Below are 16,042 nucleotides of genomic sequence, written 5' to 3' on the forward strand. Positions count from 1 at the left end.
TTATTACTGACACGACACAGGAAAGTATTCCATAACCAGGAATATTGTTACTCACTCAAGTTAAATTGTTCTAAGTAAATTAGAAGTGCATAGTAGACATCTACATCCATTTATACAATCCTTTTAGAAGATGTTTGTTCTTGGGCAAATTTGGTGTCTTAATCTATAAGTTTGGAAGAAAATTCTACAAGGGACATTACAAGTGGTATCATAGCTAATGAGCCTGCCAGCCCATTGGGAGACTCAAAATTGTTTCAAAATGAAGACAATTAAAGAATTGGTGTCATAATTAAAACAAACTAACTATCCGAAGGAGTGAATTTTTTTTTAGCCAAATGGGATGAGTTAAGTACCAAGCTTAAAAGAAGAATAAGAAAAAATGAAGAAAAATGAAGAAGGGTCTCGTTGTGCAGGAAATTATGATAGTAGGAAAAACACACGTAAGAGAAGAACTCAAAGCTACAAAAGGGCTACTTGTAAAAGAGAAACTGATGAGAAACCCAATCATTTACCTAAACACTTCAAGGAACAAGAGGAAAAAGAAGAAATGACAAGATTAAGGAATCAAACAACATAGATGAGCCCTATGACTTGAACCATTGTCTAGAGAAATTAGATAATGAAAGTTGGGAAAAAGTTAGGTTTGATTTTGGAAACAAGGACTTCTTTTTCTTTTTCTCTTCTTTTTTTTTTTTTTTGAAGTTGAAGCAAAAGAGGCTTATGAAACCCATGCTTTGAGTTGAATAAAGAAGTCAAATTGGAGACAATCATATAATTTGTGACTCTGGTGCATCTCCTATCAATGAAGTGTTGAGACAAGCTTGGAGTAGTGGGACAAACCCTAGTAATGCTATCTCTAACCACTCCCCAATCAATTTACAAGAGATTACAATTCATGACAAGACAATGAATTGGATGCCATCTTTTTACCAACACTCAAGTATTGAATGTTTAATTTTGGTTGGAAGAAGAGACGACCCTTCAACTATACAAGATAGTCATTGTTTCCCTTATTTTTCCTCAATGAGAACAATAATTTATGACTAAGTGGTTAATAAACCATTGATAGCTTTATGGGAACTAACTGAGAGAGTTCCTACAAATAAAATTTAATTTTTTTTGTCTCCACCACAATGAACAATGACTCCTACCAACACTCTAGGGTATCACTATACAACTCTTCCAATAACATCATGATGACTATAATAGGTTGGAGAAATTGGGACTTTCCTCTTGATATCTTGAGGGAATATGTTAAATTTTATTTTGATGGTTGAGTAATTTTATTTTGCCATCACTCAAGAATGAGTCCAATGGTGATATATATTTCAGCCGCTTCGTGCGCTCCAATTTAGAACTCGACAATGAATACTTCTCGAGATTTCAAGAGAGACAAATGCAGTCTGAGAATCCGATTGTTATAAGTAGAATAATACAACATTATCGCGATGGTTCATTTCTAAGGTTAACTTAGAATCTTAAAATCAAAATGATCTATGATTAATGTAGTAAACTTTCTCTTATAATGTTAAGGCTTGAGGCCATCAAAAGACATTCTTCAAAGGAATTTGTGTAGTATTAGAACATTCTTCCTCTTGAGATTACTTTTACTCAACAAGATTATGCCTTGAATGAATGTCTCTACAAACCTTGGGACCCGAGAGTTTACATGATAGGTGTATTGCATGAATTACCTCATAAGATGATGGAGTTTGACAAATCTAATGAATTCATTGGCAACCACATGAAGCGAGAAATATGTGTTGGAGCTTTCTACAAACTTAATTGGGTCCCTAGTATGGACATAAGATTACTTGTGAGCAAGCAATTTCCGAAAAGAAGAGACTGTAATGTCCCCATTCAATCCCTAAACCATGTCATTATTAGGAACGATAACTCTATTGAAAATAGAACATTGATTTGATCAAACCATGTCATTATTAGGAACGATGACTCTATTGAAAATAGAACATTGATTTGATGCTGATCAAATTGTTAATGTAAAGGCAACGGCCATTCTAAATGCTAAATGATTTAATTTAAAGGAAATATTTAAGGGACGAGTTAACATTTTGATCAATGACTAAGTAATGAATAGAAAAGTTGGAAAGGAAACAATTCATAAGCAATTTGTAGTCAAGGAATTAGTTTGAAGTGGATAGCATGGCTCTTCTAGAGTGACCAAGGGACATTAGCAATGGTCTTCACGATAATATTTCACATTCTCGGTGATGTTGGCAACAATCCAATCGATTACCTTTAGACATATTGATAATTCCTTTACCAGGAGTATGTGATCAAATAGAAAATCAAATTGATGATAAAGTTTCATTATATTTATGCATCGAGGGTCATTGATGTGGAGATACATCAAGGGAGGATCAGGAACTCATCCAAGAGCTGGTAGACTTGTTTCAAGCGCTCAAAGACCATTAGACAGCCAAGTGAAGGTGGTAATTGCCCACCACATTACGAGGCCAGGGACAAGGACTAGATAGAGGCATTGCCTAGATCATACATACACCGCATCATCATAAAGTCATAAATTAGATACAACAAATATATATCTTCTTCTCAATATTCCATTGAGAACTAATAATCAAATTAGACTTCATTATTTCAGAATTCATATTAGAACCATGCCATCATTTCTTCTATTAATATATAATCAAGACTATTGTTAATCAGTCAAGTTAAATTGTTCTTAAGTAAATCAGAAGTGCGTAGTAGAGATCTACATCTATTTATACAATCCTTTTAAAAGCTGTTGGTTCTTGGGCATATTTGGTGTCTTAATCTATAGGTTTGAAAGAAAATTTAAAGTGATCCTATAAGGGACATTACATTTGTGCTTTTTGTTCCTGAGGTCATTGGAATTTCACAAAACTCTCAACACATTAAAAAGCTCATATTTCATTAATAATTAGATAAATCTAAAGGTTGTAGTTACCTCTAGATTTTTTTAAGTGGAGGGTAGGAATTTGAGCTCTCACAGTATTGATTATCATTTGTAGTAGTTATTTTTCTCACTCTATAAAATGTTTAAGTAGAAACATAACAAACACATGAACAAACTCTTACATTTGAGATTCTCAATTATGAATCATCATTAAATTCCTTAACATTGTTCTCTTTGTAACACATATAGCTAATTTTACTACAATTCTAAACCTTAATCTTATATTTTATAGAGGCTTGGATTTTGCCTTATATTTAGATCTCTTTTCTTTGTTCTTGACCTTATTATTTGGACGACCTTCTATAGTCAAAGCATACGTGATAGATTATGATTTTTTTTTACCTCACCTATGTTAATTATTTAATTAGCTAACTAAGTCTTCTATGATTGAATAAATTCCTTAATTTATTTAATTATTCACTTTACCTCCTAAAAATAAATTAAATCTTTATATTAATTATCTAATTCTTTCTCATACACAATTAATAAATTCTTTGATTTATTTAATTTCTCATTTTCGAAAATTAAATTCCTCTAAAAAAAATTGAATATTTTTTTAATTTCTTCTAATGCACATGTTTAAATAACTTTTTATTATTTAAATAGCTAATTTATTTCTCTTCTTAATTTTACTCACTTCCACTTCAACTCACAATCAACTTTTCTAATGAAATCATTAATTCAATTACTCAATCAATTCTCTTAACATACCAGTCATCTCACTTAACTGATCTATCATCGTCAATCACAAAGTCAGTTAACTCCTCACCAATTCATCTCAAACAATCTCAACTGTTGATCATTTTGCTAATCTTTTAATCTGAATTGTCAATCGATATCATGAAATCTACATTTAAGAAACCCTGATCTCTTATCATCAACAACCACAGGTCTTTGAACTTTCTTGCACCTATATTTGTGATAATAGTGCTATAGATTCTGAATATAGTGCCAAGCATAGAAAGTAAGAAGAGCAATGAAATCCAAGGGAATGTTTGCATGAGGTATAATTTGTAATTTGATATCTGATATGATATTAGGATCTATGATTGTTGCACGTATATGATTAACTATTACAACGATTAAACTGAAGGTCTTGAAAACGTAATTGAAATGCTTAAATGAACATAACAATAATAAAGTGATGAATTAACAAAGAGAGAAGACAACCTGAGCCCTCCAATCTCGACCTTATCTTGATGGGCTTCTTTAAATAATTTTTTTACCCTTTTCATCCTGAAATATGTAGGCGGTTCAATGGTAGAGAGAAGAGTGTGGAATGTTGGGGTCAGGAGTTCGAACCACTTGAACCCCAAATATCGGCCTCAACATACTTTAAATAAAAAAAAATGCCCCTTTTAGAATAGAGCACATCGCGTGGTGTATTGGTTGAGAGGAAAAGTTGGAGATGAGAGGTTGGGGGTTCGGTTCCCCCAACCAAATTTTGACCAAACAAACTATTTGTTGTAGGAGATTTTCTTGGGATTTCACATGAGCATCTCGATTTGAGTATATCCTCTTGGATCAATCTTCCCCACTGGAGAGCTTTTGGACCTCTAAAAGCTTGATCACTCGGAAAGTGAGGATACAATTCCCTCACTCTTTCAACTTCCATCCATTATGCTTTTCCAGGATGCATCCCTTTACGTCCTACTTTAAGGTACTCAATAACACCTCTTTTTGAAGATCTGACATTTTTGTCAAGAATGACATCCTCTGGTAGCTTTGACATATACTCAGGTGAAAGTTCATCAACAAAAGGAACTTGAACATCAGCCTCTTCATCCAATATCATTGGAGGCTCATACAATTTCAGATTCTCCACATTAACAACTGAGTAAATTTGCATTTATGGAGGAAGATTCAGGCGAAAGGCATTGGTACTGATCTTTTCCAAGATCTCAAAGGGACCATATCTAATAGGCTTAATATTTTCACCTTCACCTTGCATCCTTTCCTTGCTGATATGTCACCAAACGAGATCGCCAACCTGAAAATGATGATCTGTGCGATGCTTGTCATGTCGAGCCTTGTATTTGGCTTGGCTCTTCTCCAGCTGAGCTTCTATTGCCTGATGAGATACTTTGAATTTTTGAATGAATTTCAAAGCCTTCTCTGCATCATGATGTCTATCTTCAAGATCATCTTTTCCAAAGGTAAATTCCATCGGTGTTCTTGGCAGATACCCGAAACACATCTCAAAAGGAGATCTTTTTGTAGAAGAGTGTTCCACATGATTGTAAGCATTTTGCACATAGTGTATACTCTCATCCCACAACTTGGAATGTTTGCTACAGTAGCCTTGAAGCAAGTGTACACCTGTTCTATTTACCAATTTTGTTTGTACATCGGTCTAAGGATGGAAAGCTATACTTTTATTTAGCTTTGTGTCCATGAGATCCCACAACGCGGACCGAAATTCTCCTAGTAATCGAGAATCTTGATCTGATACAATGAAAGTAGGGAGCCCAAAATAGACCCATACATATTGGAAGTACAAATGAGCTGTCAGTTTAGCTATGATCTATTTCTTACAAGGCATTATAACACACATTTTGCTGAATCTATCAACTACTACAAATAGATAGTCATGTCCCTTTTTAGACACGGGAAGTCCTCCAACAAAGTTCATCGAAACACTTTGCCAAGGTCGAGATAGAGTAGGAAGAGGTGTGTACAACCCCAACTTCCTATTACTTGGTTTACTTGTTGCACACATTACACATCCTTTGATATATTGAGTTACAGTTTCCTGCATGTGAGGCGAATAACAATATTTCTGCAACTGAGTCATTGTTTTGCTAATGCCAAAGTGTCCAACAATCAATGATGTGTGGGCTTCTCTAACTACTTGTTCTTGTTCACCTTTAGGAATGCATAACTTTCCTAAATGATACAATAGTTTATCTTTCACATAGTAGTTCTTTTCTTCTACTTGTTTTCTTGCAATTAGAGCTGTATAAATATCCTTAAAGTTTTCATCCACGACATATTGTTCTTGAAAACTTTCGTGAACCATGGAACTTCCCTGAAGGATAACCAAAGCACTCATGATAGGAGGCCTGTAAAGTATATCTGCTACCTTATTATGGACACCCTTCTTGTACTTAATTACTAGGTGAAATTATTTAAGGAATCCCATCCACCTAAAGTGCCTACTTTGCTGCAATTTTGATTGTAAATGCATATATTGTAGTGGTTGGTGATCAGTGTGGATGATTGTTTCTTTGCCCATTAGATAGTGCTTCCATTTTTTAACACTCTGAATTAGCGCATAAAGTTCCTTATCATAAGTAGGATAGTTACTAACTATAGATGTGAAAGTTTCAGAGTGATTGTTGGTATTTTGGTATGGTTTTGTCATTGATGTCAACACCTACTAAAACACTAGCACTTTGGAGATCCAACAACATTCACCAGCAAGCAAGTAACTATTGCACAGTTACTGTTATATGGTTCACCGGTAGGATATAATGATCACCGACACTTGGAATGATATGGAAGACACCTGGTAATGTCGAAGACATTGTGTGGACACTTTGTTTTGAAGAATTAATCATTGGTATATTCATATTTACATATTTGCTTTTACCGACAAATAGGTCTAGGGTTACTTAGGGTTACACCGATAGGTTTATCTTTTCCAGATCAGCATGACATGCTATGGAGATGATTTATTATTGTTGTAAATGAATTAAGCCGACATGTTCAATCGGTTATTGCATCGGATATTATATTGTTTGTAAAATATTTTTATTGTAATATCTTGTAGAGCCGACCTATTAAAATTGGTCTTAGGTTATGGTATAAATGTAAGATCTTATTTGTAAGATTGAATGTGGAATGCAAAAAATAATTAAGAGAAGGTATATGCGAGATTTATCAGAGTTTTACACGAAGACATCATTTGAAGGTGAAGCTAGGTTTTTGTAGAAGCATATCAGCATTACACCGGCACTGAATCCAGCATATGAAGATGCTATTTTGTGCAGTACATTCTTATTGGATTTAACCATCCAATTGTAGTCAGTGTGACTCCCATTTTGTGATTGAGCAGTGAGCTCTAGGTTGTTGGCCTTTCTGCATGTGCAGACCCCATTTATGTACACTTACTATCTGCAGTAGTATCATCTGATTGTGGGTAAGGTTTCCCACCGTGGTTTTTGCCCTTAAAGGGTTTCGATGTACAAATATTGGTGTTATGTGTTGTGGATGACTTTATGTTTATGTTTAATGCATTAATCTTTACCGGTATAGCAATTTACTGTTAACACTGTCTACCGGCATACTTAACTAGTTTACCGGTATTAAGCATTAAGTTGGTTAAATGGTTTTTGATTTGAATTTATTAGACAACTGATTCACCCCTCTCTCAGTTGTCTCCAGGACCTAACAATTGGTATAAGAGCTTAGTCCTCTTTTGCAGAAGTTTAACAACTTGAGAAGATCCAATGACTACTAATTATTTCAGGAAGGACAGTCCTAAACTTGATGGAACCAACTATGAGATATGGAAGATCAGGATGGAGACACATCTGAATTGCATTGGTAAAGACATCTGGGAAGTTACAAAGAATGGCTATACTATTGCTGTAGCTGGTCAGACTGCTCCAACTACCTTAGCTAAAGATGAGGAGAATGATTGCAAAGCAAGAGAAGCACTTTTGAGCACTTTATCAGATCAACAAATCATGAGATTATCAGATAGGTCTACTGCTAAAACTATTTGGGATCATTTGGAAACACTGAATGAAGGAGATTCCACAATCAAGAATGCAAAAGAAAGCTTCTGAGTCAGGTATGAACATCTGAAAATGGAAGAAGATGAAAGGATTTATGCTTTTATGGAAAGAGTAAATGAAATTGTTTTGGGTATTAAATGTTGTGGAGGAACCTTGAGTGAGGATGAAATTGTTTCAAAAATCTTAAGAGGATTGCCACGGGCATATAAAATGAAGGTTACTGCTATAAATGAGTTGAGAACAATGCCTAATACATCAGTAACTAGGGATACATTGATTGGAAAACTTTCAGCTTTTGAAATTGAGGAATTTGGTCCTGTTGCTACTATAAAGAGAGATTTGGCCTTTAAAGCATCAACATCATCTGCTCCATCATTTGACAAATCAGATTGGAAAGCCCTTTATGCAAGAGAACTTGAAGAAACTAGGAAGGAGAATGAAGAACTTGAAGAACTTGAAGCACTATTTGCAAGGAAAATGCCAAAAGGTCCAGTTGGAAGTAAGTATGAAGGTAAAGCACCCTTTAAATGTTTTAACTGCAATAAGATTGGTCATATGGCTTCAAGATGCCCTGATAGACATGCTAGACTAAGAGAAAAAGCTAGAAGAACATACAAGCGTAATCCTGAATATCAGAGATACAGATTTAAGAAGAACAAAGACAAATCTTGTTACATTGCTGATGAAGGTGTGACTGATTATTCTGATGAGGATCCAACAGACAATGGATGGGTTTTTGTTGCTATAATAGAAGATCAACCGACACCTACTGCTCAACTAGTAGAACAAGCCGTAGCAGATAAAGTTGAAGTAAAGGATGAATGGATCATTGACTCAAGATGCTCACATCATATGACAAGAGACAAAGGTAAATTCTTGAACTTTCAAGAATACAATGGAGGTTTAGTAAGATTTGGAGATGACAAAGCCTGTTCAATCAAAGGTAAAGGTTCAATATCTCTTGATGGTAAGCATAACACTGACAATGTCTACTATGTTGAAGGATTAAAGAATAATCTTTTAAGTGTTGGTCAATTGGTTGAGAATGGATTTCAGTTACAATTTAAAAATGGAAAATGCAAAATCATGAATAGAACTGGTTTGGAGATTGCAATCGGTAATCAGACTAGAGGTGATATCTTTCATTTGAATAACAGTGAAAAGGCATGCTTGATTGCACATATAGATGAAAGTTAGTTATGGCATAAGAGACTATGTCATGTAAACTTTGATTGCATGGTGAAGATCAGTACTTCTAAGGCAGTTAGAGATCTACCTAAAATTGTGAAACCCCAGAATACAATTTGTAAGGAATGTCAATTTGGAAAATAAGTTAGAGCTAGTTTCAAAAGTATTCCAGAAAAATCCAATAATGTTCTTGATTTGATTCACACTGATCTATGTGGTCCAGCTAGAACTAAAAGCTTACAAGGTGATAGATATTTCATGCTAATTATTGATGATTATTCTAGAATGTGTTGGGTTACTTTTCTTAGAGAAAAATCAGAAGCACTTGGAAAGTTCAAACTGTTCAAAGCAATGGTTGAAAATGAAACCGGTAAGAAAATCAAATGTTTAAGATCAGATCAAGGAGGAGAATTCACATCTAAGGACTTTAATACATTCTGTGAAGTGAATGGAATCAGAAGACAACTATCAACACCTCGGACACCACAGCAAAATGGAGTTGTTGAAAGGAAAAACCGAACTATCTTGGATGCAACAAGAAGTATGTTATCTGAAGAAAATTTACCACATGTGTATTGAAGAGAAGCAGTCAGCACAACCGTCTATACATTCAACAAAGTTCACATCAAAGGTGAAACCGGTAAGACCTCTCATGAACTATGGTTTGGTAATACTCCTACTCTTAAGTATTTCAGAATTTTTGGAAGTAAATGTTATATTAGAAGAGATGAGTATATTGGCAAATTTGATCCTATAAGTGATGAAGGAATATTTCTTGGTTATTCATCTAAGAGCAAGGCATATAGATGCTTTAATAAGAGATTGCAGAAAATTGTTGAGAGTACAAATGTAAAGATTGATGAACAATTCAGAGGAACTTCAAGGTATATAGACTCTGAACCGGCAACAGAAGTTGTGACAAATGAACCTACACTAAATCCACCAGTACAGAATGAAGATCCAATTACCCCGGTATCATCAGAGGATTCCACAGTAATTGAAGAACAACATCAAACTAAGACACCCCGGTATGTAAGATTGAATCATTCTGAAGATCAGATATTTGGAAACAAATTTAAAGGAGTTATGACAAGAGGAAGATTGGCAAATGAAGAGGTATGTCTTATTTCTCAAATTGAACCATCATCTGTTAATGAGGCATGTGAAGATAAATTTTGGATTAAAGCTATGGAAGAAGAATTAGGACAAACTGAGAAAAATAATACTTGGACATTAGTTCCCCGGCCTAAAGATAAAAATGTAATTGGAACCAAATGGGTATTTAGAAACAAACTTAATGAAGATGGTAAGGTTGTCAGAAATAAAGCAAGATTAGTGTGTAAGGGATATTCTTAGAAAGAAGGAGTTGGTTACAATGAAACCTTTGCACCGGTAGCTAGAATTGAGGCAGTCAGATTATTCTTGGCCTTTGCAGCTCACAAGAACTACAAAGTTTATCAAATGGATATTAAATGTGCATTCTTGAATGGAGATCTTGAAGAGGAAGTCTATATTGAACAACTTGGTGGATTTTATTTGACAGATGACAATGATATGGTTTGCAGGTTAAGAAAAGTTCTGTATGGATTGAAACAAGCCCCAAGAGCTTGGTATGCAAGGTTGGATAAGTATCTTTTAAAGATTGGTTTTACTAAAGGAAATGCAAACAACAATTTATATTACAAAATAACTAATGATGACATCTTGATTATAGAAGTATTCGTTGATGATATAATCTTTGGAGGAGAAGATGGATTATGTAAGGAATTTTCTATTAAAATGTAGCAAGAATTTGAAATGTCTATGATTGGAGAAATAAAATTCTTTTTAGGATTGCATATTTCATAGACTGACAAAGGTATATTTTTGAGTCAATCCAAGTACCTGAAAGAGTTACTAAAGAAATTTGGGATGGAGAACTCTAAACCGATAAGCACACCTATGACTACAAATGACAAATTATCTCAAAGGGATGAATCTACACATGTTAATCCAACTAGATACAAATCTATGATAGGAGGTTTACTGTAATTGACACAAACCAGGCCTGATATTATGAATGCAGTATGTATTGTTTCAAGATTTCAAAGTAATCCTAAGGAAAATCATGAATCAACAGTAAAAAGGATTTTCCGGTACTTACAAGGCACTGCAAATCTTGGATTATGGTATCCTAGAGATGAATATTTTGATCTATGTGCATACACAGATGCAAATTGGGCAGGAGATGTGGATGATAGGAAAAGCACCACCGGCAGAGCATTCTTTCTTGGAAAGAGATTAGTTTCTTGGCTGAGTAAGAAACAAAGTTGTACATCTTTATCAACAACAGAATCAGAATATGTTGCAGCAGTAACTAACTGTACACAGGTACTATGGCTTAAGCAAATGTTGAAAGACATAAAGGTAAAATGCAAGGAACCTATTACTATATATTATGATAACACTGCAGAAATTGATATATCTAAGAATCCAGTATTACATTCTAAAACAAAACATATTTCTATCAAACTAAATTTTCTAAGGGAAAAAGTTGAAGAAAATGAGATAAAACTAGTTTATGTGAATACTAAAGAACAACTTGCAGATATTTTCACAAAACCGTTGCCTAAGGAGACTTTTGAATATCTCAGAGATCAGCTTGGAGTCATATCACCACCGGTAGAGACTTAGACAGTTGATGATTATCATCAACCGACAGAATTAAAAGGCAAATATTTTACTCCGGTCTTTGATGAGGAAGCTACTTCTCAGGGGGAGTAGTTGGTATATTGAATTGATTGGTATTTTGTATATGAACTTGGTTTTATTATAACTTTGGCATTTGATGTCAAAGGGGGAGAGATATCTATGGAAAAACACATTATCTTTTAAATGGAGATTGGTATTGAAAATCCTTGGATAAACACATGTTGCTCCCAGGGGGAGAGATTGTTGTTTAGGAGAGATTGTTGATTTTTGTTATTTGGCATTTCTGTTTTGGCACTTTGATGGTTTTTCCATCTTGTGTTGCCATCAATGCCAAAGGGGGAGATTTTTGGTATTTTGGTATGGTTTTGTCACTGATGTCAACACCTATTAAAACACTAGCACTTTGGAGATCCAACAACATTCACCAGCAAGCAAGTAACTATTGCACAGTTACTGGTATATGGTTCACCGACAGGATATAATGATCACTGACACTTGGAATGATATGGAAGACACCTAGTAATGTCGAAGACATCGTTTGGACACTTTGTTTTGAAGAATTAATCATTGGTATATTCATATTTACATATTTTCTTTTACCGACAAATAGGTCCAGGGTTACCTAGGCAGGTTTATCTTTTCCAGATCAGCATGACATGCTATGGAGATGATTTATTATTTTGGTAAATGCATTAAGCCGACATGTTCAATCGGTTATTGCATCGGATATTATATTGTTTGTAAAATGTTTTTATTGTAATATCTTGTAGAGCCGACCTATTAAAATCGGTCTTAGGTTATGGTATAAATGTAAGTTCTTATTTGTAAGATCGAATGTGGAATGTGAAAAAGAATTAAGAGAAGGTATATGCGAGATTTATCAGAGTTTTACACGAAGACATCATTTGAAGGTGAAGCTAGGTTTTTGTAGAAGCATATCAACATTACATCGGTATTGAATCTAGCATATGAAGATGCTATATTGTGCAGTACATTCTTATTGGATTTAACCATCCAACTGTAGTCAGTGTGACTCCCATTTTGTGATTGAGCAGTGAACTCTAGGCTGTTGGCCTTTCTGCATGTGCAGACCCCATTTATGTACACTTACTATCTACAGTAGTATCATCTAATTGTGGGTAAGGTTTCCCACCGTGGTTTTTCCCCTTATAGGGTTTCCACGTACAAATATTGGTGTTATGTGTTGTGGATGACTTTATGTTTATGTTTCATGTATTAATCTTTACCGGTATAGAAATTTATTGTTAACACTGTCTACCGGCATACTTAACTGGTTTACCAGTATTAAGCATTAAGTTGGTTAAATGGTTTTTGATTTGAATTTATTAGACAACTGATTCACCCCCCCTCTCAGTTGTCTCCGGGACCTAACAGTGATAACATACCATCAAGTACCTCCTTGCATTAGAACTTCTCCCATGGAAGACCCACTTGCATTGGTTTCGATCTCGAATGGATTCTGCAAATATGGTAAAGTCTGAATAGGTGCGGTGCTCAACTTCTGCTTCAAAGTGTTGAAGGCATTTTGCTGAGGTCCTCCCCACTAAAAATTTGTCTTTGTTCTTGTCAATGCATGCAACGACAATGGTATATAGGAGAAGTTAGAAATAAAATTTCTCCAGTACTTGAACAACACCTAAGAAACTTCTAACTTCAGTTACTGTACTCATCTTAGGCCATTTTACAATTACCTCGACCTTCGTAGGGTTGACTTTTACCTGACCATTTCCTACAACATAGCCTTAGTACACTCGAGATGTCTTTGCAAATTCTTATTTTGACATCTTTACAAAAAGTTTTTCTTTTCTCAAAACATCAAAAAATTTCTTTACATGATTTACATGATCATTCTAGGACTTACTAAATTACAAATTCGTTAATGGAAGGATGAAATACATCATTCATTACATGCATGAAAGTGGCTGGTGTATTGCACAACCTAGAAGGAATTACCAACCATTCGTATAATATTTGCTTAGTCTTGAGTGCAGTTTTCCATATGTCATTTTCTGTAATCCTAATCTGATGATAACCACTTCACAAATCCAGCTTAGTAAAATAAATTGCATGCTTTAGCTGATCAAGTAGATCATCGATATGAGGAAGAGGATACCTATTCTTTACCATGATTTTGTTCAAGGCACGGTAGTCAATACACATCCTCCAAGACCTGTCCTTCTTCGACACTAGGGCAACTGGCAAGCCACATGGAGAAGTGCTTGGTCGAATCACTCCTTTCTCGACTAACTCCTGAACCTATTTCTTTATCTCCTCATTCTGTAGAACAGATAAGCGATACATGCCAATATTAGGAATAGGCATGTCCTACTGCAAATGTATCTCATGTCGGATCTCTCTCTTTGGGGGCAACCCCTTTGGTTCTTGAAAAAGGTCATCATATGTAGATACAATTTTGACCAACTTGACCTTATGTTTTGGTTTACACCCCTTAAATGCCTCAGATTTATTATCCTTGGATTTTACAAGCATAAGTACAAAGTTTTTACTCACATTTACTAATATTTTCATTTGACCAACATTTACTAGTGCAAGATTAGTTTTGACTTTATGCGATCTAACTATGTACTCTTTATCATCTTTGAAAAAATGATACTTATTCTCCCCCCTATAAAAGATTGCCTATCTATGAAAAAGATATGGACTTCCTAACACAAGCCCGCAAATATCCAAAGGTACTACATCTACTTCTACCTCATCAATAAAATTAGCAGTAATGACAAAACGTAGTTTGCACTGTTTTGTTGCCTGTAATTGTGAATCATTACATACCCATCCAAGTGGATAGGGCTTAGGATGAGGAGTAGTAGTTATATTCAATTTCTTCACAACCTCTTCAGAAATTAATGAACCGGTATCAAATAGAGTATCAATCTTAGTGTATTTAGTTACCACTTGAATGTGAAAAAGTTCATTCCTTTGTTTATCCACATTAGGAAGAGAATTTTCTTTTCTTGTACTTGCATTAGAAACAATTGCATCTGATGAGAGAGTTTTACCTTTCACTATACCTTGGATCTCGATAGCAACTATCTGAGTTTCATCTCCTGAATCAGATCCAAGATCTTTTTGGATCATTGCAGTAGTCTTCTTCGGACCTTTGTTACCTCTATAGTGCTTCGACCTTAGTTCCAGCTGCAACTTCCAACACTTAGCATCTTCATGCCCTTCTTTCTTACAATGAGAGAATGTAGGCTTAGCATCCTCTTTATTTACTATAGTCATCTTCTTCCCTTTACCTTTATCTTTTGATTTTCCCTCAGGGGGTTTATGATTTCTTAGCAAAGTTTTCACTAAAACTGTTCTTACCCCTAGACTCAATATGAGTAGCATGGACACATACCTTATCCAAATTACTAGGATTCAACATGAGAATAGTGTGTCGGAGGTAGGAATGTAAACCACCTATATATTTAAGAAGGGTATTTGGTATACAAAGGTACATTCAATGCTATAGTCCGTTTTCTAAATTCGTGGATGTACTCCTGCACTGATTGGCCTTTTGCTTGCCTAAAGGTTTGCCAACTCATAGTTAGTTTTTGCATGTGTCCTAAAGGATATAATTTATCTTTTAGAGTGGCAAAAAACTTTGAGATCTCTTTACAGTAGATGCCAGAGTCATATTCCAGAAACTGAGCAAGTCGACATGTTCACATAAAACTTGATACCACAGATTAAATACCCAATACAAATGTAGTGTTTGGCCTCATTCAAACAAATCACAGAAAAAACCTTAAAATGTGGGAAAGGGCTTATATATCAAGGTATTATAAAATATGGAGGTTTCGCAAACAACACAAACAATGATAAGCCTAAGTTTTGGTCAAGAAACAAGAATGTGACCAATGATGGTGTTGTGGATGCACGTATAGTCAACAGGGCTCAACTAACTTTATCTTTACAAGGACCAATTCAATCGTCCTTTCAAAACAAAAATCAGTATCAGGTAAATAACACAGTGTTAAGAAATGCAAATGTTGCACCATCTACAAATACAAGGTTTCCAAGAACAAGCACCCCAAGAAGGAACTACACACCATTGGGAGAACCTATTGAATCAACGTTAAAGAAATTGATTCAGACAAACACGATTACTCTGTTGAAAATAAGAGAATATGAACTAGGTACTTTCAAGCCAAGTTAGTGGAATGACAATGACTTTTGTGAGTACCATCGTACAAAGGGTCATAAAAGGCAAGTTATTACAAGTTGAAGAACATGATTCAAGATTTGACTGACCAAGGCGATATCATAGTAGATACAAACAAAGGTTCGAAAAACACAAATCACACCATTTTTAAAGACCGTTTGTCAAGCATGACAAAGGTAAGGCATCAACTTCAGGAACACAAGACAACACGACCAACTATACAAAGGTCTCATATGACTATATACTGTCAATGCTACCTGTGTAGGAAATGTA

Source organism: Cryptomeria japonica, chromosome 9 (genome assembly GCF_030272615.1).
Source record: "Cryptomeria japonica chromosome 9, Sugi_1.0, whole genome shotgun sequence".
Classification (NCBI taxonomy): domain Eukaryota; kingdom Viridiplantae; phylum Streptophyta; class Pinopsida; order Cupressales; family Cupressaceae; genus Cryptomeria; species Cryptomeria japonica.